The 22,193-nt window shown below is 32.3% G+C and overlaps 1 protein-coding gene across 5 annotated transcripts in view; it reads left to right on the forward strand.

Moving 5' to 3' along the window:
• Positions 1–22,193, forward strand: part of LOC408759 (protein FAM102B) — a 56,949-nt gene that overhangs the window by 9,827 nt on the left and 24,929 nt on the right. Inside the window, exon 1 of one of the 5 annotated variants that reach the window (XM_026439842.1) lies at positions 5,623–5,887. The exons of 3 other annotated variants lie outside the window; for them this stretch is intronic. The gene's annotated coding sequence lies outside the window, so the exon portion shown is untranslated. Of the gene's footprint in view, positions 1–5,622; positions 5,888–12,735; positions 12,878–22,193 lie in introns of those variants that run through there. One more of the 5 variants, XM_016911334.2, reaches the window with a different exon arrangement.

The following is a 22,193-nucleotide window of genomic DNA, read 5'->3' on the forward strand; positions in this document are numbered from 1 at the left end:
AAGCGGAGATCAATTTTATACGGTTTCGATAACGAGGAAAGAGTATCCACGAAAATTCCACGCGACGTAAGTCCACCGGTCAAACCAGTTTGTTGTAAGTCGAGCAAAAATTACACGGTCGAAATCTCCCCCCTCTTCAAGATGGTCCAACCCTTGGAATGTTCTTTCTACGCGACATAAATTCCGGATACGAGTCGCGTGCAGCTGACAGCGGTGGCATTAAGCGAAAAACTGGCCTGCATATACATTTTGTATATACATTTATACGCATCTCGCGAATTGTCAAGAACACTCTATTCGGGTTTTTATATGCCGATTATTCGAGAGATAAAACCGAAAACCGCTCGTGGAATTATATATATAAGCTCGTTCACACGGCGGAGATGTGTAGAATCGATACATAACGCGGCTACTTTCAGAGCGAGGAAGCGATAATTGGACGAAAATATCTATTTTAACGAATATTCTATTTCTACAGATTTCTCGTGGCTCCACTTTTAAAACGATTCCATCCTCGAAATCATCTAACGCTTGACGACGCGATCGTGTGGCCGGGAACATTAATCATAACGATCGTAACAATCAACAGCGGTGACACTGTCCTCAGGAAATCACGTGCCCCTTGCACGGGCTAAAGTGTCATAGTCAGAAGAGAATCCGTTTCGCGTGGGTGGTCCGTTCGATCGTTTGAAATTCCGCGATGCTCGCGCATGCGCGAACGTCCCAGCCAATCCAATCCCGCCTTTCTTCCCTCTCTTTCTCGCTTCTTCCTCTTCATTCAGCTTTTCTACGGAGACACTGCTTTCGACGAGTGGAAAGCAAAGGAGAGAGAGAGATAGAGAAAAAGGAAGAGGAAAGAAGCGTGGGTGGGACACGTTAGCCTACATTTCTCGCCATTTCGCAGAATCACGCGAGAACTGAAACACCGTGGTCCGGGGAACTTTGTGTTCGGTGGCCGAGTTGGCAGGAGATTTCATCGAGGTGGACCTCGATCGATCCGCTCGCCCCGAAGAACGACTCCAACGAGCCAAAGAAGAACCGTTGTCCGAAACCGGCTCGGCTTTTCTTTCGCGTCATTTTTTATCGATGATCTCGTTTAGATGGCCATACAACATTTGTTGTATCGTCGTGTCGAAGTTTGGTGGATTAACGCAGGGAGGAAACGTTTTTTATCAAAACACGATTTGAAGATGAGATTTACCGTTTTTTTCCCCTCCCCTCTAACTAACGATGTTATCGAAGAATGACGAATCTCGTCGTTTTTGTAATAATATACGATGCAAATAACCATTTATAAAGCTGCTTTATAACGCTTGTTTTTATCGGACAATTGCAAACGATGGTTGAGATCCATTTGTTACAAGATGAAAGCTTTTGAAAGGGGCTAAAAATAGAAACGAATCAGTTTTGTAAAACTTTTTCCTATAAAAATGGAAGAAAAAGTAAAGTGCAATACTATTAACGAGGAATGAAACATCTTGGTACACGAGAAATTGTTGAAAATTTTCACCAAATTCGTATACACCGATGAGTTTTGTAAGGTGTTATTAAAAGATAATTATGGTATGCAATTTTAATTTTTTCTCCAACAGATACACAGCGATACGAGATGAAATTATAAATCGTTGCAAAGTAACACTGGATGATACTCAATGACGATATAACGCGAGTTTAAACCCAGCTTAAATGCAATATCGCGTTCTTGAATTTTTCATTCTAAAATGACGAATGGTCAGAGAAACTTAGACAACTGAAACAACTTTGAAGAGACCTCTGATCGTCTTAAGAACTGGAACAAGTATTGAAACTAGGATACCAGTTCGAATCGTTTCACGAACATACAAGTATCGAGATCATTGGATACGAAACGATCGATTTTACGAATAAAACAAAATACAATATAAATAATAACGTTCGTTAAAATTTACAATTTTTAATAAATATTTTCAATTTCACAGAAAATTGGATATTTACGATAAACAAAGCTTTCCAAAGAGAGGAAAGGATATAATAATCCAATAATTATCGAGCAAAAATGCATAATATCCCATCGACCTTGCTTTCAATAAAATCGTAAACTTTTATAAATCTTATTAAACATTCTTTAATCTGAAACGATCCGATACTCACGTTGCTCACATTAACATAATATAAAACTGGATTTTCCTCGGAGAAGGAAGTGGCCGCGTCGTGTCCTTCATTTCCTCGGCCTGTTCCCGTATTTAATCGCTCATTAAATCGCGCGTTTAAAAATACGGCGCGTTTCCTGCACGGATTTCCAACCAGAGTATTCCAGTGAAATCCATCCCTTGGTCGTTATTAAACGTACACATCAGATATCCCCACATCAGACTTTTTCTCCTTGTCCCTTTTGTCCTCCGCGTCTCTGTCGGAAGAGAGCGAGAAGCTTCGGGGCACAACTTGTTACCCCACTTTTTCTTCGACTTTCCTTCTTTTTTTTTTTCCTTTTCCTTTTCATCACCTGTGTATGTCTCTCTCCTTTTTCATGGTTTTTTGACGATTTTACTTCTTCGAGTTTTATTCGTTTCGTGTAATTCGCACGAATTGTTGTTGGAGGAAGTTGGTTTAATATCTCGAAACATCCGGTTTGAAACAACAATCGTATCTAGAGAACGTTTCTTTTTAAATGTTGGCTTCGTGGAAATTGATCAGATATGTTAATAATTTCGTATCGATTTCTCAGTAAGTGGTTTGATTAATCTTGATTTCGATTTGATCTTCGTTTCTTTTCGTCAAAATTTCTTTTCCATGTTTCGAATCGTTTTTTATCAATAATGATATTATCATTTTCGGCGAATTTTATATTTCATGAGCGGTCATTTATTTTCCAAGAACATCCAGAGATATAAATTTTAAAAACTGAAGAATCATTGTACTTACTATCTAATCAATTTGGTAATTTTTGATAGAAAATCAAAATTAATATAAATCATGACAAATGTGCCACGATATATTTTGTTAAAATGTTACTACATTTTTATAAATAATATTTATGATATCGACAATTTTACTAATATTTTTTTTAATTATTTGTTCCTTTTTTAAACAAATACGAACGCCAAATTATCTTACACGTTATAGAAACGTTATTAGAAATTGTTATTTTAAGAATTACGCGCCATTTTAAAATTTAAAGTATCGCCAAATCGAAAGAGATAAGGAACCACTGATAATGAAAGAGACTCTAATTTAATCAAAAATATAAGCTGCATAATTACGGGCATCCTGTTTTGATAAAATAACCGGATTATTTTTATCCGGATTGATTAAACGAGTTCCAATTATCTCCTTTCTCTTCCTCTTCCATTATATAGTTTCAACCGCTGAAATTACCACTTTTCCTATATAACTTTTTTTTTTTTTCCAAGAAACAGAATTAATACCTTGTTGAAATCAAGTTACTTGTTCTGTAAAAGTGTTTCATCCTTCGACGAGTTTTCTCGTTAAAAAGAACTGCTCGGTTATGCAATTTTCCCCTCGCGATGCCGCAACGTTGGAAAATCGGAATGCAAAAAACAAAGTGCGCGAATGCAAAGATCCGAGCCGATTATCCGTCATTGAAACTCCGGTTTCCGGAAAAATATTATTCCTCCTGCTTTGAATATTCATCGTTCTCGATTCAAGGAAACAAAGTTCAATTTTTAATTTATAAATTTAATTTGTCACACATTGTATCGTTATCTTCATTATTATTCTCGCTTTATTATTATATATCTTAATTCTTTTAATTATCGACAATGTATACTTGAATGAATTAGCATCATTATAAATAATGAAATGTCACATATCATTCATGAAATAAAACGAGTTGATTGGATCGCAATTAAAGATTATTTATACGAATCATCCTTTACATTCTTCGATTCTTTCGAATAAAATATCTATCTATCGAAAGTATCCTAATTTTTTTCTATACAAGAAGAAACAAATCTCGATCGTTTGCACCATTATTCTAACCAATTTCATCCGTCTGGAGCATCGATTTCCATATCGTGATACACGACGATCTATTCGAAATAACCGCATCGTTATAGGTTGGCTCTGGTGTTTATTCAAGTTTGAATGAACTCGTTCCGCGAACTGCTTCGCTTTCCTTTATCTCACAGCTCACCCTTCATTTTGCGTGCTTCAAGCCTCGAGCCGCTCGAGCAAAACTCACCGAATTCGACACCGACGAAACGAAACTCGGCCTCCCTCCTCCTCTCACGTTTTATGCCTTCTTGCAAATATTTCTTCCTCCTTCGCATATTTTCATTCGATGCCACTTTTCCCTCCCCTCTCCTTCTTCAAATCCTTCCGCAAACTTTTGCGCTCCCCTTTTTTATCTTTATCTTTTTCTTTCACTCGGAATTTTCCCTCGCGTTTCCACATTTCCGCCGCTCCACGAGCGTTCCCAATTTCCGCTCGCATTTCCGAAATTCCTGCTTGCATGGATTTCTCGATTGGCCAGATATTAGGAAGGAATTAGTTATGTCAGGAACGAGAAGTCGTCAGGATCGTCAAAGTGCAAGGTTGAGTTTCGTTTTTTGGAAATTATTGTCTAAACATTTTTCTTGGTAATAATCAAATATGGATGAGATATAACAGTTCTTGGGAATTTGGTTATAAATTACTCAACCTAATCTGATTGATAATTGATCTCGCCTCTTATCATCAAAAAAAAAAATACAATAAATGTTTAGAGTATAAATTTAGATTGTAATCGATATCTAGATTCTTGATAAAAACGGATAATCTAATCTTTTTTTAACGGTGCAATTTAGCCTATTTTTATCTAATCTAATTTAATTTACGTAAATTGATCTTATCGATATCGATTTCGCCTCTATTTGTACTATAAAAAAATACAACAAAGTTTTAAGAGTGATATTATTAGATTACAATAGATTCTGAATCTTCAAATTCATCATCTCGTAAAAAATGATCTCTCCTATTCCTTAAAAGGACAACCTAACCTCTTTTAACGAAGAGTAATAAATTTTGAATCAACCTTGGTTTTCGTCAAGTTTTTTTTTCTTTTTTCGTAGAACCTCTGGCATTTCCGTGTATCTCTATCCCTTCCTCGTATTTCTAAAATTCTCGCAACCTACACAATATCCGTTTCCCGCTTATACGTTTTTTCGTTTAATCAAGTAGCCAGGAGCCAGGAACGAGAATTAACCACATCAGGAACGATGGTCAGGGCCGCGAGTTCAGCCAAAATGCAATGCCAAATAATTACAGGGTCAGAAGGATTTTCATTGTCCGACCTTGGCCGAGTCTCCGTTTCGCCTGTGCTCCCGGATACGGATGTCCACGTGTTGGCTTGGATGTCCTTGACAGAAAGGCAGAAATTCTCGTGGAAATTAATTCCCTCCTCCTCCTGCCGCCGCCGCTTCGTTTCGCGAACTAAGGAGCTTATTCTCGAAGAAAGAACCGCTACGAATAAACCGCGACGGAATCGTAAAGAGGATATTCGTAAAGAGGGGAAGGAAGAGAGGGAGAAAGAAACACGACGACATTCGAGAATTGTTCTCAACGCCGAAACACGAGGCTGAATCGCTTTGAAGCCGACGCGGCGCTCGAACTTCCTCGTGGACGTCTGCAAAAAGGGTTATTTGTTTCACAGGCGTCCCCACTCGCAGGGGCGTAGTCAGCCGCGCCAAGGCCCGTTGCCAATACACACGCTTGGACCGCGCGAATTTCCAGCATCGATTGCTTAACCTTGACCGATACTAAACCTACGTCCATTCGACATTCGTGCGACATTCGAAACGAATTTGCTCGTGTGCATCGGATTATTTCTCGTGGTTTTTGGATTCGTGATGGAGATAAAAGGTTTGGATTTGATTTCTTCGAAGATTTGATATCGAAAGTGGAATGTAAGGTAAGGAGTATAAATTTTGTTTTCTTCTTTTGATTTGAAAATTAATCTATATTGTAGCTTTGATTGACTTTTATTATATTTTATAGTTTAATAATTGATGATTCTTTTGAAATTTCGTTTTTGTTTTTCGTTTCGTGAAATTCTTTCTTCTTCTAGAATTTATTTCTCGACGTAATAAAAATTGACACAGAGAAAGCAAGATTTGAAAGAGTATTTGGAAAGAGGTTATAAAGTCAGTTTTTGATAAATTTATCAATTCTAATTTAATAAATAAATGAGATAAATTACATTTAAATAAAATGACAGGATAGAAACTTACTTTAAATATTGAAAAATATACTATGTACATATAACAAAATGTCGAATCTTGCTTGATAATTTTATTTATTTTATGAATTTTTATATAGTTTATACAATCGCCATTAGATTGCAGCACTTAACACTATATCTTCGAAATTAGACACGAAAGCGAAATATGACCTAACCTTATTCTATCACTGGACACAAGTGAAGTTGTTCGAAACTCGAAGATTTCCTATCGAATATCGATACATCGATAGTTCCAATCGTTTTCTCTAAATGACATTCTCTCGAACGTCATATAGTCCAATTTCGACGAATAGATTCGAACAAAAGGTTACCAATAATAACGATCGCGTGTTCAACGTTGATCGACGCGGTCAGTGCTCGATTGCAGTTTCAATTTCTCGGCCAACGCGCAAACATAAAACTTCCCTAGTGTATATACATACGCTCGAACCTTGACGACGTTCAACTTGACGAACACAGCCGCGAGAAATTTCTCTTTGAGAATCATTAGAATCATCAAGTGTGCTAGATATTGTTTAGCCAACAGTCGAGAAACTTATCGATTAGTCGGTGGCACACGCACATGATGTGTACACGGTGTGATTTCAAGTGTTGGTGGGTGGCCCCTTCCTTCCGTTTGACTCCTATGCATCCCTTTCGTTGGGTCGTATGCGTACCAAGCGCAAACCCATCCAGACGGCAGATAACGAGTTTTCTTCCACGAAAAGAGTTTCCAATAACGATTTCAGTTGGAAAGTTAACGGACCGTCTATTTTGCTGCTTCTACAAACGAAACTGGAACATTTTTTGGCCTATTCGTATCGAACTCTTCACTAATGCATCGAAAGTAAACGTCTTCTATCTTTTTTTTTCGATCGATCCAGATTAATTTGAAGATAAGTACATAATATGAGATATAATATTCGAGTAAAGTAGATACAGAATGTTTGAAGTACGAAAAAGATTTAAGGTTGAAGCTTATTTTAAAATTGTGGGTAATTTAATTTTGCACTAGATGAAGCAAGAAAGAGAGAAAGAAAAACAGAATATGGCGGAGATGAAACTCTATTATTAACCTAAAAATATATATTATACATAGAAAAGTAAAGTTAAGATACTATTACAAAGATAATTTGATATAATTATAATGTTTATCTATTATATTTTTATTTGAATAGAAATTAATATTAATTTTTATAATTTTGCACATTTTTAATCATTGTAAGAATAAAAAAATCTTATTCGATTTGATTTACTAATTCTAATTAACGAATATTTTTAAATTTCAAATTTTATATTTATTTTGATCTTGAAAATTATCTTTTAAATTTTTTTCCCATTTTTCTTACTTTTTCTTTCATCTTGTATGCAGATAAAAGTTTATTAAAAGTATTCATATAATATGTTGTGAAATAATTATTTTATTTAAAAATTATATTTTAATTAAAATTTAATTACCAAACTACAATTGGAAATATAAGCTCAATCTATGTTATCCAGTTTTGGCAATAATTCTTTACTTTATGATCTTTTAATACTTGCGTCTTTTTTAGGTTATGTAAAAGTCAAAGAGTTGACAAGTCGTGGGAAGAAGCCACGTTACTCGTTGAAGATAAAAAAAAAAAATAATAAAAAGAAAAGAAAAGAAGAATAACGCATGTGGTATGCAGCTTGCTAGATCTTTCGACTTGTCTCGACAAAGAATTAAAAACAAAATGATAATAGAGCTAAGAAGATCGATCGAGAAGCATCGATATCGAACGAAAATAAGTCGTGTCGATAAAATTTAACTAGGAAACTAGGATAGATTTCGCGCTTTTAAATTTCAAATTTTCTCGTTTCTGGATGAAATGGACGTTTGAAACTCACTTGGTCTAGTACTTCCATGGAAATGGATTATGTATTAAGGTCGATATCATAAATCGGGGTAACTTTCCGGGACACGTTGACTTTGCGAATTTGCTAATACCAATTAGGAATTAACCTAGATGATTCTTGGATGGAGAAATTGGGGAAAATGATCATCGAATTATTCTGGCTTAAAGCAATGGTTCTCAAATGAACTGTGATTTTAAAAAATCATGAAGGATATTGCTAGTATCGTTTTTAGTTACTAGTAATTTTTTAATAACTTAATGAATTTTAGTTATTTATTTTAATATAGTTAGTTATCTGAAGAAATAAGAAATCAATTGTATTTGTAATTAAAATCAATCGAGTTGAGTCTTAGGTTATAGTATATTATTCGTTGACATATAGTATAAGTATACACATTTGAGAAACTTCATTCTTGTTTCATCTGTTCGAAATAAACGAAGATGAAAAATGACCATGCACTTCAGGGAATTGAGAGCTCATCTGGTACCGGTTCGTTTTATGGAATTGAAACGCTTCCTCGCCTTTTCGCCACATAGCTCGACATATATTTAAAAATATATATACATATTTTTTCTTGATAGAAAATGTTTATTTAATCCTTTGGGACATATGGTCGTTTCCAGAACACTGATTCTCATATTGGATATGTTACACTTATAGACATATAAGACAAATTTATTTTGTGTATATCATTTTCTGATAAAAATTATTTTTTTTAACATATGAAATAACTGATTAATTTTAATATTTATTTTTATATAAATTAAGATAATATAATGCTGCCTTAAGCAATATTACTTATAATTAGTTTTAAAAAGTTAGGTTTATAAATAGATTACATATGTTTATTCAAATTTCAATTTTTATGAGTGTATCATACAGATTTCATAATATATATTTTATTTTAGATAACTTGTCAGGGAATTGCTATGAATAAATCTGAATAATTATGTATTATATATAATTATTATTTATCGTCCACGAAGCATTGCAAAGATAAATTTTATTTAGAAAACAACGTGATTCTCGTTTCACCTGTTATGTACAAGTTCAAGAACGTGAACCTGCAGAAGGAAATGCAACATAATTAATGAAAACGATAATTCCATTACGTAAACGTCAGTGTCTTGTCTTCCATCATCGGCGAACATTCGGGGAACGTCAATAACGTCGCATTATTGAAACCGCGGCGCGGTTTCGATTATCTGCCGTCTCGTGTGTACCATAATGTTTCACATTCTCGTGAATTCTCGCCGAGAAAACACCGGCTAGCCGGTGTTTAAATGAAAATGAGAAAGCTATTTTCGGTGCGTTTTGCTTGCGCGCCATGTCCATCCTCGCCGGTTTCGCGTTTTGTTCTTTCCATTTCCTGTGCACGATTTAACCGAATTGTACGTTGCACACTGTTACTCTCCATTTCGAGCGACTATTCTCCGCGGAACAAGAGATATCCAGTGTCTATGATACGTTGTATATGGACTGCATTATAGCGTTTAGGATACTCCACGTGAATTCTGGAATCTATAAGTAGAATGCACATAGGGTGTCCCGGATAAAAGGCAGATTTGAGAGATAATTTTGAACAAAAAAAATGTTTTATCCATCATACAATTATTTATTTAAAATTATGTGTGACGATAATCATGACAATTTAAATAATAAGATTTTTCACAATGATATTCTAAATATGTTAGTGAAATTTATCTGGAACATACTGTATGTACATATACTGAGAGAGCTATACTGTAGTATTCTGGAAAAATACGCGTGTATCTCTTGGCTACAGAGTTTATTAAAAAATAGTAGTCGTTATGCTAATATTCTCGCGTGTTCTCATACTTTTGTAACATCTATGGGGAGAGTATTTTTAGATTTACAGCTGGCACGACTGGTAGCCTTCTTCATCAATTAGAAATAACAAACATTTTTCATCTAATTGTATGGATTTTTTTTTCTTTAAATAGAATTCATTATGAAAATAATTGAAGGCCATTTTTAAAAAAATGAATAATTAAACTCTACATTTCAAATATTACATGTAAGGATTGAAACAGTTATAGAAAATAAAGTTTTGACTCTTATACTTGTTGCATTTCATAAGCTGTCTCATTCGTCTTCTCGATTATGATATATTCTGAATTATTCCTCGACGAAGATTTTAATTTCCATTTATTATTCGAAGATAAACTTCGAATGATAAATGATTAAATTGAATTCAAGGTGAAATAAATTTTTTTCAAAAGCCTATGCTCGGCGAAAAATCTTATCGATGTTTCAACATTTTAATTACAAAAAATTGTTAACGTGCTAATCGTGATTGATATGTCGATTCTTGGAAAATAATAAGTAGTTTTTCGCGAAGAATAAAAACGAATAATAATCGAGAATTGAACATAAATCTACGACAAATCATTAATTCCGAGTTTTGAATAATTGATAATAAAAAATTTTATATGTAAAAATAAAATGCAGAAAGAATCTAATAATCAAGTTTGAATATTTTTATAAGTAAAAATAAATTTTGGCTAATTTTAAGTAGGAAGAATATATAGTCAATAAATAATTTCTACTTACAAAAGTAAAAATATATAAAATAGAATTGTTTGTTCGAGTCAGTTTTCTTTTTCGAGAAAAATAAAATTAAATATAGTGAAAAAATAATCATCGAATTTTTCAAATTCAATTTCCTCGATAACGTGTATCTAGATGAAAAAATTTTATTTTATATTTTCCATTTATTTTCGCATATAGAATAATCCTTTTTTTCAATTATCTCTTTGTATTTAGTCAAAAATAAATCAAATTCGATTTTTTCGAAAAGCAAGAGACTTTGGATAGATAATTATTTTTCCATATTTTGATATGGAAGAATTATCATTTCTCTATCGCAATTAACTAAACACCCAGTATATCGCAAATCCTTCATCAAAAATGAGAAACGAACGAGTGTCCTCATTGACCACCTTGTTGAGCTATTTTACTTTGATCGTTCTTAACGACGCATAATTAAAACGAGCGAAATCGTTCCTCGAATCGCGTTTGAAACGTGATGAAACGGGTTAAACTTTACCGAGTTTCGAAGAAAGCGTTTAATTAATCACGATGACCGTATGTACCGTGGTCGTTCGAGTTTCGTTTTATCGGTCTTGCATAACGCATTACGTGCTGTAACGAACACGTAACGAAACGTATTCAAACAGGTTCTCTTCTCCTCAACACCTTTGAGTCTTGGAAATTCTTAAAGAGAATTCTTGAGAAAAACAAATCGAATAGATTTATAGATCTAATTGTAAATTTAATACGAAACATTATAAGGATCTTCTATCATTATTGTCTAGAATTTAATAAAATAACAAAAATAAAATGAACAACGAAAGTAAATTCATTGGCCTGAACAGTTGCTCCATACTTTTCTTATCTTTTCACTATTTTCATTTAAAATAGATCACAATTAAAAAAGAGAATGATAAAATTTGTATTTTCTATTTTTGTGTAATTTTATAATAAAATTGTGATTCAGAATTATTTCAAGTTTCTAGTTTTAGTTCTTATAATATATAGAAACAACTATAAAACGTTTTAAACCGGAACAGAACGGACGTAGAACTGCTACAGAATTGATATAATAACAGTTTAAGGAACCGTAACTTGAACCGATATATATAGGCTTTCATCCGTAACAGTTTTTTGCATCATTTAGATTCTTCATAACTGTTTCAATCAGAAGCTTTGGATAATATTTATTGATCTTTAATCATAACAAAAATTTCCTTTTTAATAATAATTAAAAAGAAAGACAATGATGGTTTGATAAGATTTTTAATTTGCCAGTTAACGAATTTATAATAAATGATTCTTTATAATTGAAACTATATTTTTAAACAGATAATACTTATGGAATGATTTATAATCCCATAATTTATAATATAATAATTATAATATTTCAAATTATCGAAATTAAGATTTTATATTTCGGATTTTGCTTCTATTTCTACTATTAAAATTTTATTTTGATCGTCGATCTTTTCAAACAATTTCAGAATGCATTATTATATAATATAGGCCATCATATAGCAAGTTTCTCAAAATCATATCAAAACTGTCAATATTTCATAATTGAACAAGGATTGGAAAATTGAAAATAAAAGTTTGGAAATTTCATAAAAGAGAATGCAACGTACAATTTTAAATGCAACATAAATAACTCAATATCATTAAAATCTCACTTTTTAATAATTTAATCTTGTTAGTCTATATTGATTTTGATCTTTTAAATATTATACTTATATTTATCTTTCAACAAAGAAAAAACTTTATAATAAAAAGAAAAATTCTAGAAACTGTTTGAAGATATCGAAATAAAATATACGATACTTTTTTGTCATTCAATCGCCACTTCGAAATCGTTCTATTTTCAAAGTGTAGGTTGAATATCATCGGGAATAGAATAAAATAAAAAAAAAACTGCTTAGATTCGATGCAGATGAGTGATTTTTCTTATTGCAATAACGGTTATATGATTCGACAAATGTATATTTTTAAGGTTAACTGCACACAAATGACAGTATTATTATAGATATTCACAACGACAATTCGGCACTATTCGGTATTTTCCGTATTACATCGTACGATCCAATACGAAAATTGCCGAAAGATGCCGAAATATTACGAACTTACAATAGTGCTGCGTCATTTGTGTTACAGTTAGCTTTAGTAATTTTATAATATTGAAAGTGATATAAAGTGATTTCAACGTTACGTGAATTTAAATTAATATCTACATCACAACATATTTCAACATTTGTAAGTCATTTTGTTTCTAATACTATAATATATATACATAATTCGATTATTATACGATTCGTTACAAAAATCGTTACAAAAGATACCGAATTGTCTTTACGAACTCGCAATAATACTGCGTCATTCGTGTTCATCTAGTTTTAATAATTTTGAAAAAGAGTATATACATATATATAGTGATATTTCAATATTATATTATTTAAAATTATATCTACATTTAACATATTTCAATATTTGTAAGTCGCTTTACATTTCTAATAACATATATAATTTGATTGTGTGATTTGCTACGAAAGATGCCGAATTGTTGCGAGCCATAATGGTATTGCGTCATTCGTATTCACCTTTAGTAATTTGATAATATTGAAAGTAGCATATAAAGTAATGGTTTTCTACGGTATATGATTTTAAATTAATATCTACATCGCAATATATTTCAACATTTGTAAGTCTTTTTACATTTCTAATAACATAATATATATAATTCGATCGTATAATTCGTTACGAAAATCGTTATGAAAAATGCTGAATTGTCGTTGCGAATTTTACAATAGTATTATCATTTATATGTACTTAGTTTTAGAATTTTTTAATATTCGAAATAGTATATACAATAATTTAATTTTAACGTTACGTGAATCATTGATTGAAATCCATTGTTTGATATCTATATCGCAATTTCTAATTTTTAATAATATAATACGATTGTATGATCGCGTTACGAAAAGATGCTAAATTATCTTTGCGAATTCAATTATATTGCGTCGTTTATGTGCACCTAACCTCAATCGGGAAACATCGTGATCATGATATCGGAAGAAAGCACGAAAATAGAGAGCAAAAGACGAGCATCACGACAGGTCGTTTCGGGCAACCATTTTTGTTCAGTCGCGTTTATTTCTTTTCGTTTCACGATCAACGATTTCTTTTCCCCTCCACCTGTCTTTTTGTTCCTTCTTTCCTGGTCGTTTTTTGAGACTATGCGACCTAATTCTTCATCGACGCCCGTTTCTGATCGCGATTTTCCTCCATATATTTTCCATTCTCGGCCAGGAAAACACGAATGCTCCCGACATCGATTCACAAACAACCATCTTTTCGATTTGTTCTACGTTCGTTCGTATTTTTTCTTTTCTTTCCTTTTTCTGATTTTTTTTCTCTTTGCTTTCGAGACAAAGACTATGCCGGATAATGTATATTTTAAAGTATATATATAAAGTAGATAATTATTATAATATATTTCAAAATCTAATTTTCATTTGCATATTAATTGGATCTTTCAAAAGTAATTCCCGCATCTTTGACTACGCTGATTGACGATTATTTTAAAACAACCGCCAATATTTTTCAATCAATTCATTGATATCCCATTATCCGAGCTACATTTTCCCATTAAGAGAAAATCTTGAAATGGAACAGAGAGAAAAACGATAAATGATTTTAATTAATCGGTGGGAAAGTGGGTCGGTCGAATGTTGATGAGCTTCTTCATAGATGGTTTAACCACCATTCTCGTTTCGATGAAACCATACGATTCGGCGTACGAACAAATGGAACGATGTCTCTCGACTCGTGTAGTAACAAGATAATCAAGCTCGATCATTAAGGGACATTTTACTTAGATGAATAGGTTTCACTCGATTGCTTTGCTTAACTTGGCTCATTAATTATGCGTATCATAGTACTTGAAACTGTGTTGAAATTGGGCTGTCCTGCAATAGGGTTCTTTTTTTTAAAACGTTCGCGCCACAAATACTTGAACATACTTAAAGCAGTCTATACCGTTGTTAGAATGTATTCTTCTGTCCATTCTTCTCGTCGCAAATATTTCCAACAAGAAATCATTTATTAAATCTGCTTAAGTGTCATTAATGTGTGACAAGAATTTTTCTTCGAGTCCAAAGAGTGAATGATATTCTAGATAAAGATAATATGAAAAAGATATAAATATATTATTTATTTTTCATAATTCTTTAGATTAGATTTATTTATATCTTCGTGTATGCAACTTATCATATTTGTAATCTATATATCATTTTTTAATTTTTAAGATTTTTTTCAAAATAATATAAATATCTTTATATTTGTACGAAAATGATAAAGATTATATATACAAATTCAATAGAAATTCTTAAATGATTGAATTTATATGTAGAGTTAGTTAGTATATCAAAATTACATAAATATAAGGATATTTTTATTAATATGTAAAAGAGTTTAAAATTGTAATTTTTGAAAATTATTTTTTATTTGGAACTATTTATAGAAAATTTGATAGTAAATATTTTTGATATTTGTTTATTTGAATACAATTATGAAAATTGATAAAAATTGCTTTATATGTGAATTTTTTATTGGATCATATAAAGTTTTTTTTATCTTTTAAACAGAATTAAAAAATCTTTTCATATATTATTAAAGATTAATAACATAATTTAATTTAATAAGAATGGTATAGAGAAAATAAGCAACGAAAAATAATAATTTTTAATGTAATTGTAAATAAAAACTGGTAACAAGGAAAAAACTTGATAAGCTAGTTTTTTAATATTTGTAACAAGTTGGCCTTGTTGAAATTATCTTGAAACTTGTCAAGTTTTTCATTTTTTAACTTTTATCTTGCAAATGATATAAAAAAAAAACAACGTAAAGAAATCTATTAAATTTTTTTCTTATAATTTGCAATTATTAGAACAAAATTTAATATAAAATATTTATACATAGTTTTAAAAAACTTATTTCTGATGTCGTTAAAAAAATAGAAGAATTCTGATTCCCACTAGTTTGAAAAATGTTAGCACATTTCGAGACAAATGCTTTGTTAAAAAATTTGAAATTCTTTTTTTTTTTTTTGTTATTCTCGACTGTACGAAGTTTCCGCGACGCGAATGTTAATTATAGACTTGTAATCATCCAACGATACATTGAAAAATAAATGTTAATACGTTATTTATTTTTTTCAACCGATCGATTGATTCTGTTATTTATAAACGAAATATTTTAGAAAAGTAAAAAAAAAGAATGACTCGATTTAAAAATTAATTGGTGATCTTATGACGGCGATATTGACCTCAAAATACCAAGGATGTATTCTTTGGATGATATAAATTATATTGGAATTGTTGCTGCGACATTTATCATACCGATAATTACGTGAAATTGCAGAATAGATGCGTGTAGTTTTGTGTTACGAAACGTTGTAGAATTTTGCCTCGAGATCGATGATGGAATTATCTTATTATTATTGGACGAATCGAATATATGTATTGGAGAATTAAGGTGAAATGCAATTTTATATTTTTAATAGCGAATGAAAATTATTTTTTTAGAATATTACTCAATTATTATTTTTTAGCCATTTTATGAAATTTTTTTCAATAATTTGTTTTTCGTTTTTGACAGAAAAGTCACAAGCATCGTGTGCTTGTACATTTTTCATTTTTTTATTTTTTAAATTTTCATTTGAATTAATTCGAGCATTGAAATAATTCATCTTTATTAATTTTTCTTTTAAATAATATTTTTTATCATATAAATATAATTTTAAATGAGAAAAATTTTAAATTAGATTAAAGAAAATTATTATTTTGCAAAAATTAATTAATTTTCTTATTTACAATTTACTTGAATTGCAAACGTGTTGAGATACGTAGTAAATTCTGATCACTTTTGATATTAAGAAAGATGAATTTTTGCGATAAAATTGCTTAAATTATTCATTTTGTCAATTTTTTCCAAAAAATGACACATTAAAATCGTAATAATTAATCAAGATATATTTATAAATATTCGTTAAAAGTGATCCAATCTTTTAACCATTAAGTAATTGTATAAGTATTTACATATATTAATATATTTCCATTTTTTATTAATGCGAAATCAAAAATCTCGTTTCAAATTCAAATATTAGCATACAGTAATAAAAAAAAGACGTTACGTAACGATTGAATTATAGATGGCGCGAGGATCATCTAGTTTTCGTTTAGTAATTACTGTTTGAACCGATAGATGTCTATCCTTTTCCTTTTCTCGTTATTCCAGATCGCTAATAATCTTCGCAAGGTTGCGGTATATATTACCAGGCTGGCTAATAAATTTCTATTTCTTGACGGCACGCGACATGTGTCGCATTCTCGAATAAATACATCGAAATATATATCATTTCCAGTCGTTAAATTCTCACATTTCTTCATCTTTTTTTCTTCTTTCCTTTCGTTTTCGGCCAACGAATTATTTCCATACGATTTGCAAATGATATTTGCAGAGATATTTCGCATGGTTTTACGCATGGAAACAAAGGCTTTCCAGTTCGATAGAGGCGATTACCTCCCACGTGCTCCGACTATTATGACCGTATTTTAAAGTTAGATTGATATCTTTTAGAAATTGATAGGCTATATCCGTTCTTATCTTTCTATTAAAATCGCTCGATTCTATACAGAGTGTCCTTATTTTTTTCCTGCAAATAATCGTATCTGTATTTTACGCGCAATAAAATATCACGTATAAATATAGAATCTAATTTATTATAATTTTTTTTAAAATTGGTAGATTACATTCGGTCTTATCTTTTCGTTGAAATCATTTACTGTGTTCCTATTTTTTTTTCCGTAAGAAGTTGTAACTATACAAAAATAAAATATAAGATAATATCAAAAAGATAAGGACACCCTATATATATTTCGTAAATCCTCTCGGTCGGTTAAACGGTTCCCTCGTTGCCCACAGTGTTGTTCTCATCTTCGATATTCTTTTGTATTCCCTATTGAAAACGAGAAAAAAAGTGAAGAAGAAAGTAGATCACTCGCTATCTTATACTCGATACAGGATATTTAATGATGAGAACACACATCCGAAAGTTCTTTCACGTCGTTTGTATAGACGAGGTGTTATTACGATATATCGAGTTTCTACTTCTTCTTCTTCTTCTTCTTCTTCTCTTTTACGCGAACGATATACCGGAATAACTTTCAGAATACGTACATCGATAACAATTGAATCGCGATAGAATAACGGGTTGTAATTTCGATGAGGGTCCATTAGGAGAAAGTTATTGATTGTTCATGCCACGGTCACGTGGTTTCACCGTTATCAAGAACAAATTCGCGTGGCAACCTTCCCTCCGGCAGACACCGTTCTTCGATATCGCATTCCAGAAGCCGACGATAATTCAACCGCTCGCAACTGTTTCTGTCATCGTTATTGCCACCGGGCTGCCGTTGTTATATACAATCGAGCGACATAGCAATGGCGCACCGTAATACTCGTATAATATACGTCAGAAACGGCGTAAGAAAACGAGAGTAGTGCAAAAAATAAATTTTATCTTAACAACGATAAGATTTTCTATTCCTTTTCGGAATTTTTCCAACATCTTATCTTTAGAATAAATCGAAGAATCTTAGAATCTCTTCCCTTTAATACTCGAATATTATAATTTCAAGGTTAAGAATATTCTTTTAATAATCAGAAATAATCGGAAAATCTTTGGATTTCCAGTAATTTCTCGAGAAGTGAATTACGATCGATTATAATGGGATCGATTGTGAATACAATTCCCGATAAATACGCGATACAAGGCGTGAATTATTCGAACGGTAACGTTTACGATTCATCGAAAATGGGTAAACAGTTTCGGTAAATTATCGATCGTTCCAGTTAGCCAAGGTGGTCGTGAAAATTGAATATTCCAAACGCTTAAAGGTGAACCTGTTTATATCTGTTATATATTCACCGTGCAAAGTCTATCCAAGTACTTATTTCTACAACCGTGTTGTATTCACAGTATGCGTATTCCTCTTCTCACGAAATTTCCATTTTAATAGCACGTCCATAGAAATAAGAACGTAACGAAACTTTTTTTTTTTCTCTCTCCCAAATAAGACTCCCGAATTCGAAGTTCGATGAGATCGTATAATAACGTTGAAAAAGAGTATAAAATAGGATCAGATTATTCTCCCAAGCTTTGTCTCTATATTTATACGATGGATTTCGCGGAGATAAGACGAGGGAATTGAAAATAAGGGGAAAGAATAATTTATCCGTATTCGAGGAATACATAAGATTTGGGAAAATTCTTGGAAAAAACGTAGTGATCTTTGATTCCTTGTTATATAAGTATCTAAAAGATGGATGGATATACTTTGTACTATTTATACGTTTATATTATGTATTCTTGCGTTAAATTGTAGATATTATTTACATCGTGGCAGATAAGTAATTGATAAACACGCTTATCGTGCAATTATTTATCTTTGTCATTAATCTCTTTGCAGAAAACGATCTTCTATTAAAATGTCTAGTTTCACACTTTGATTCTTAGTTTATTAAAAATTCCAATCCAAATGATAAATTGAAAATCTTGTTTCGTGATTTATATCAAAATTTTTATCATTTCGAGTGCGAACACTCTGATATATCAATGTATATTAATCTTTCATCGAATCAATTTCGAACATCGAATTCTAGTAAATCGAAATGTGATATGTAAAATAAAACATTTGAAATTCACGCAGTTGTAATATTTTGACGCATGGAATAATGTGATTCTTGTAACGCGTTACCTTGAGATTTTCCATACGCGTGGATCGAATCGCAAAACGGATCGAGGAATTCGACGGGGGGCGCGAATAAATCGATCTTTTCTACCCTTGATTAGAATGTCACCGACCGCTTTGGCACTCGTCCCAAAGTCACCGGTTGATTTCTATTGCTTTCGCATTGCGACTGAGCCGGTTCACGGTAATTTAGACGCATAATACACTTTGTCAATTTTAGTATCCGCCCGAATCCTGCCAAATACCTTCGAAGAATGAAACTGCTTTGGCAGCGGACACGGATTTTTTAACTCGTTCCATTTTTCAGATACGAATTATCGAAGATCCTCGATCCTAAAACATTGTTGATCGATATATATATATATATATATATGTCGCGTTATCGCTTCTTGGACAAAGCTTTTGTCGAAGGCTATATTTTCTAAGAATTGTAACGCTATAGCTAATCGCGGCATATTTCCTTTCATGCAGAAATCGCACTAATTGATCTCTACTTGTAGCAAAAGTTTCGTAAAATTTACTTAATGAAAAAATATTTTGTAAGTAAAAAAAAGAATTAAATTTTTGAAATTTTTCGTATTATAGTGCAACATAATTAAAGTTATTGTATAAATTGCTCGATTTATATATACACGAGTTAAATATAAGATTTCTATTTTTATATTGGAATTTCTGCCACTTATTTTCGAATCTGAGTACAAATAGAAAACAGCATTTATAATCGTGATTTAACCATGACATTATTTTCAAATAATATTTGACAACAAAATTAAAATAGTATTCCTAACCTCTTAGCTATCTACAAGTACGCTCGTCATCTCTTCTTTAGATAAACGCGTTTAAAAAATAGGACATTCACTCCTTCCCAATTTTAAGATTTTCAAATTCAACATCTAATCTTATTTTTGCACAAAAACAGATTCGAAAGAGTGAAGGAGAATCGCGAGGTTTCGTACGATAAAACGTCATTTCCGGGAAGAAATTTCTTATCAGAAAGACGAGCGCAACAAAGTGCAAAGGAAGCTCGGTATCCTGGCCGCCTCCTGATTAACATCGATCGAGGAATTGGCGAGTTTTCCTTCTCTCTCTCGCAATTCCTCCCCCACCCTCGCGCCCCCGCTTTGCATTGTTACGTATTCATAAGCAACGTTACGTAAGCGGTTCGAAGGGGGGAAGTAGAATTTCGCCCGGAAGCCATCGGCCGTGGCGAAACGATGCGCTTGGAATCGCGCGTGCGTTGCAATTCCACCGAGCCGGAAGGGTTATATATATATATATATGTGCCTTGGACTTTTCAGAAGTAGTTTAATTAACTGCTCTCTGCAGGGAAATTTCGCTTTAATGGGGTTGAACGAAACGATAAGGAATTCTCTCGATTTGGCGTGAAAGCGGGCGCAAAAAAAGGGATAGGGTGTGCTATTTTTAAGACATTTGCCGGGTATAGGTCGTGAAGGATAAAAGTTGATTGACAAATCGATGGTAATAAGAGGTAACCTGGTACTGGAAATAATCGAATCGTGAACCTTGGAATCTTTGCGAGCAAGGCTCTCGTTATCGTATATTATGAAAATAGTATGAAAGTTCGTATCGTGATATCTCGATGAGAGACGTGTTTTAAAATAAAAAGAAATTTTTCTATATCGTTACATTTATTTGCAACAATTTTCTTTTTACAAATTCTAGATAGATCTAATTAAATTAAAACAATTCGTCTTCGAATCAAGAACTATTATTAAATCGCGGACTTTTATGCAAAATTTTTACAAACAAAAATTATTCCTCAAATGTAATAAACGAATACTTTTTTAAACATCCACACGTATCTAGTCATTGCACATATTTCACGATTCCTCGAAATGATGATAAGGAAAGATTCTTGGTCCATTTGTCGCGAATCGTAATAAGTGTCGTGAGAAAGCGTAATGATTCGTATTGATCGTGCGAACCCCGTGAACAACAATGTCTCACACGATCAATTGTTGCGTTACATTAATAACGCATAGACGTAGTACGGGAACGGGTGTACCTTAAGCGATGGTAATTATTGTTCGTTCTCCGCATCGGCCTGTTGTGCGCGCCGAACAATAAGACACGTGACCGTCGTTACCGATAATTAACATGTGTTCGTCGATAACTAGCGATAACTTGGGAAGAAAAACAACAAGTTTCCAAGTAGCCGAGCTCGCGATTTCGCGGTAAATTAAATTTAATAATCAAATTGGCAGTCGATTTGTTCGATTTCGACGAGAAATATTCACGAGTTGTGTAAATGCGTATGAACGCGTCGGTAAGGATGAGACCTATCCGCGCAATGATACAGTGTCAACGGGATAGGAATGCTTTTAATTTGCACCGTTTAACCTTTTCAAGCTTGCCATTTGGAATACGTAGAGTTGACTTTAACACTTGCGTCTTTTAATACGGAGGATCGCTTTGAAATATGTTATTCGAAGAAGTATCTCGGATCTTAAAAAAATCGTTCTTCTTTTCGAATCATCGGTATCGTTATTTTTCGTGTCGTTTTTTTATTAAAATATATACGCACAATTTTTAATCGAACAACGTGTAAAGTGAAGAAATAATACAAGTAATAATCGTAATAAGTGATGTATACACAATAGTAGTATTGTTACGAACGTTGACATAAGAAATCAATAACATTCGATTCGATCGAAAATATCGATTTAACGGAGTCGTTTCCCGGACACCGAGCGGAACGGTCGTGTTTCTCTCTGTTCTCTGTAGAAATATTACGTTCG

This window comes from Apis mellifera, linkage group LG3 (genome assembly GCF_003254395.2).
Source record: "Apis mellifera strain DH4 linkage group LG3, Amel_HAv3.1, whole genome shotgun sequence".
In the NCBI taxonomy this organism is placed as follows: domain Eukaryota; kingdom Metazoa; phylum Arthropoda; class Insecta; order Hymenoptera; family Apidae; genus Apis; species Apis mellifera.